Raw genomic sequence first — 3,638 nt, 5'->3', positions numbered from 1 at the left:
GTGAAATTGAAGAATTAGAATTGATCTTCTAAAATTAATGTCATGTGTTGTAATTGTTCAAAATTAGGGTCATATAGACATAAATTGTACTAGACTTTATTACATGTGATGGATCATGATTAAGTAAAGTTGATATTGAACCTTTGTGATAATATGACTAGAATTGCTTAAAGATGAATCTAGTGACTTGAATTTCTTGTTATCTAGATATGAATAAGGATAGAATGAAGTAAAGCTTTGATTGTAAGGCTTGTAGTCACTAGAGCATTGAGAGTAAGGCTAATGTGATGAATAGAAGTCTAATAGGTAGAATTGTGGTGAAAGACTTATACTCACCTAACCTACATTATAAGTGCTTGAAAGTATAAAGTTATAGAATTACTTGAACATGGATTGATTGTCAAGGACATCCTTCCATGAGACATGAGTATTAAGCAAGGCTTAATAGTAAATCTTGGGGTGTATTCTTGGCCTCAAGTGGATATTGACAATGAGATGGAGTGTCACACAAGAGAGGGTCCGGGCCCTAAGTTGAAAAGAGAACCACACCTAGTTGATATGAGGACTATCCATGTTAAAGGGGGAACTCTTACGTAGTAGAGTGTGGGTTTTCCCAAAGTTAGGTCCGATGAGATAGAAGTCTTCACATTGTTGAGTTAAGATTTCTAGTAGCAATCTTTATATCAAATGAACTAAGACAGGCTTGAAGAAGCATCTCATAGTGTTCAAAAACATAAATGAACTAAGATTTACTTAATGAAGTACCTCATAGTGTTCAAGAGTATAAATGGACTTAGACATGCTTAAGGAAGTATCTCATAGGGTCAATGTTAGTAATGAACTTAGACATACTTAAAGAAGTGTCTCATAGGGTTCAACCTAATAATGAACTAAGATATGCTTAAGGGAGTACCTCATAGTGTTATAAAGTTAAAGAGAGGAACTAGGTTCCAAACCAAGAAGTATTAGTATGAGAACCTAAAAGTGGTACTTAGCATGAATAGTATTATGGGATGGTATTGATGCATTGCACAAGTATGACTTAAGGTTATTCAAGAAAATGTTCCTTTGTGTATCTTGAGATAGGACTGTGCTATAGTTGCCTTCCTTGTTAGTATTGACCAAAGGTGAGAAATTCCCTTGGTTATGAGAGTTAAGCTAAAGGATGATATCCTAAGGTGATTAGTCTGATGGTCTAAGGTGGTACTTAGTGTGAGTATGATTATGGGGTCTTACTCATACATTGCACAAGTATGACTTGAAGCTACTTATGAGAGTCTAAAGCTTGACTAGTAATATTGACTATGTTTAAAATGACCAAAAGGGATATTTAGCTTGGATGGTATTATGGGATGCCATTCATGCATTGCACAAGTATTCTTTGAGGTTACTTGAGAGTGGTTTTATTATGATATGAATGACTAAGAGTTGAGTAATGCTTATATGATGCTTATGTTGAAGACTTTTCTTGTTTTGATGATATTGTCTATTATGCTTATAATTGTTGTTTCATGAAGTATTGGGTTATGTCTTATGTTGACTAACCCTTATCTTATGCTCTTATGATTATGCTAGCTAACATTCTTAGTACATTTTATACTAACGCATACTTTGCCTACATTCTAATCAAATGTAGGGTTTCAGAGATAGAGTTCCATTCTTAGAGGATAGGTTTCTAAGGACCAAAGGAGTTGAAGATTTGGTGAGTCCTCATAGCTTCGAGGACTAACCCATTATTTCCTTTATGTCTTTTATTTTCATGTTGAGACTATTGTATGGGCTTTGTCCCAAGATTTTTATTCTAAAGTTGTATTAGATGGTTTGAGAAAAAAGTGTAGTAAAGACTTCCGCTTGCATTTAATAAAGACTTCGATTGTATAAAGAAAAGTTTTTAAATTTTCCATAATTTTCTATTATCTTATGTTCATGATATGCTAAGGGATTGTATGAGCCCTTTCAGAGTCTTGTACGTCTTGTTACGTCTAGGGGGTACTCCTGGGTCGTAACAATGATACAATATTTTTATTTGACACTAATTATGTGTTTGCCCCAATAAAATATGAAATCACATGCATGTTTTAATTGATATTGATATTTATAGTTAATTCAAATATATTTTATATGATTAACTAATTTTACGTAATCGGCGCTTCTAAATTTTTTTAGTTGAAAGTGCTTAATCGAAACACTTTAACATGTGTTAGATGCTTAATTAAATCACACCATGATTTGAATGTTAAAATAAAATCTATTAGCAAGTCTAAGGTGTACTGATGTATTCAGTAAGATATGATACCATAAATTAAATTAATATATTTTGGTTACGACCATACTAGTGTTTGTGAAATGAAATACAATGATAGTTTGTATTAATAAATCACTGCATTATATTACAAAAATAGTACATAATATTATTCAATAGCCCTGAAAACACTATATAATACATATATAATAGTCCAGAAACAAAAAAACATGAGATTATTTTTGATCATGTAGTTCCACCAACTTAAATTAATACTCTTGCACTTCTACTTGTTTGTGTAAATTTACAAAGTGAGCCTGAGAGTCCCCAAACACTTTAGTAGAGCTTCAAACGAGGTAACTAATCCCTCATGAAGTGGTCAAAGAAACTTTCGAAACCCCGGATGTAGATATGAATCATCGCATTCAACATCTCTCGTTAGAATTTCTGGACTTTTACTTATTTGTGTATATTTGAAATTGAACCTGAGAGTTCAGCCAAACACTTCAATAGGACATCAAAAAATGAAGTAATTAATCCTCACAAAGTGGTTAATTAAGGAAACTCTCGGGATAACCTTGATAGATTTAGAGACATACAAAATTGCATTCATCATTTCCAGTACTTTCCAGTTTGTACTCTAGCACTTCTACATATTTGTGTAAATATCAAAGTGAACCCAGGAGTTCCCCCAAACACTTCAGTAGGACATTAAAAATGAAGTAATTAATTCCTAATGAAGTGGTCAAGGGAACTCTAGGGATCACCTTGATATATAGATGTAGACATGAATCATTGCATTCATCATTTCCCATACTTTTCAGCTCGTACTCTTGCATTTCTACTTGTTTGTGTAAATTTCAAAGTGAACCTGGGAGTTCCCTCAAACACTTAAGTAGGGCATTAAAAATGAAGTAATAAAGCCTTTATGAAGTGGTCAAGAATAGTCTCGGTAATACCTTGATAGATGTAAACATGACTCATCACATTCATCATGTACTCTTGCACTTCTACTTGTGTTAATTTCAAAGTGAACCCGGGAGTTCCCCCAAACACTTCAGGAGGGCACAAAAAATGAAGTTATTAAACCATCATGAAGTGGTCAAGGGAACTCTTGGGATCACCTTGATAGATGTAGACATGAATCATCGCATTCATCATGTACTCTTGCACTTCTACTTGTGTAAATTTCAAAGTGAACCCGGGAGTTCCCCCAAACACTTCAGGAGGGCACAAAAAATGAAGTTATTAAACCATCATGAAGTGGTCAAGGGAACTCTTGGGATCACCTTGATAGATGTAGACATGAATCATCGCATTCATCATGTACTCTTGCACTTCTACTTGTGTAAATTTCAAAGTGAACCCGGGAGTTCCCCCAAACACTTCAGGAGGG

The 3,638-nt window shown here is 33.9% G+C and overlaps 1 non-coding gene across 1 annotated transcript; it reads right to left on the bottom strand.

Annotated features, from left to right (window-relative positions):
• Positions 1–3,447: 3,447 nt before the first annotated feature.
• On the bottom strand, positions 3,448–3,519 carry MIR395H (microRNA MIR395h). Its single transcript, NR_127245.1, has one exon. It is a non-coding gene; the product is annotated as a microRNA MIR395h (primary transcript).
• Positions 3,520–3,638: the final 119 nt, after the last annotated feature.

The sequence above is a fragment of the Solanum tuberosum genome, unplaced genomic scaffold, assembly GCF_000226075.1.
Source record: "Solanum tuberosum cultivar DM 1-3 516 R44 unplaced genomic scaffold, SolTub_3.0 scf01311, whole genome shotgun sequence".
Taxonomy (NCBI): domain Eukaryota; kingdom Viridiplantae; phylum Streptophyta; class Magnoliopsida; order Solanales; family Solanaceae; genus Solanum; species Solanum tuberosum.
This window is presented reverse-complemented; position numbering and strand designations above follow the sequence as displayed.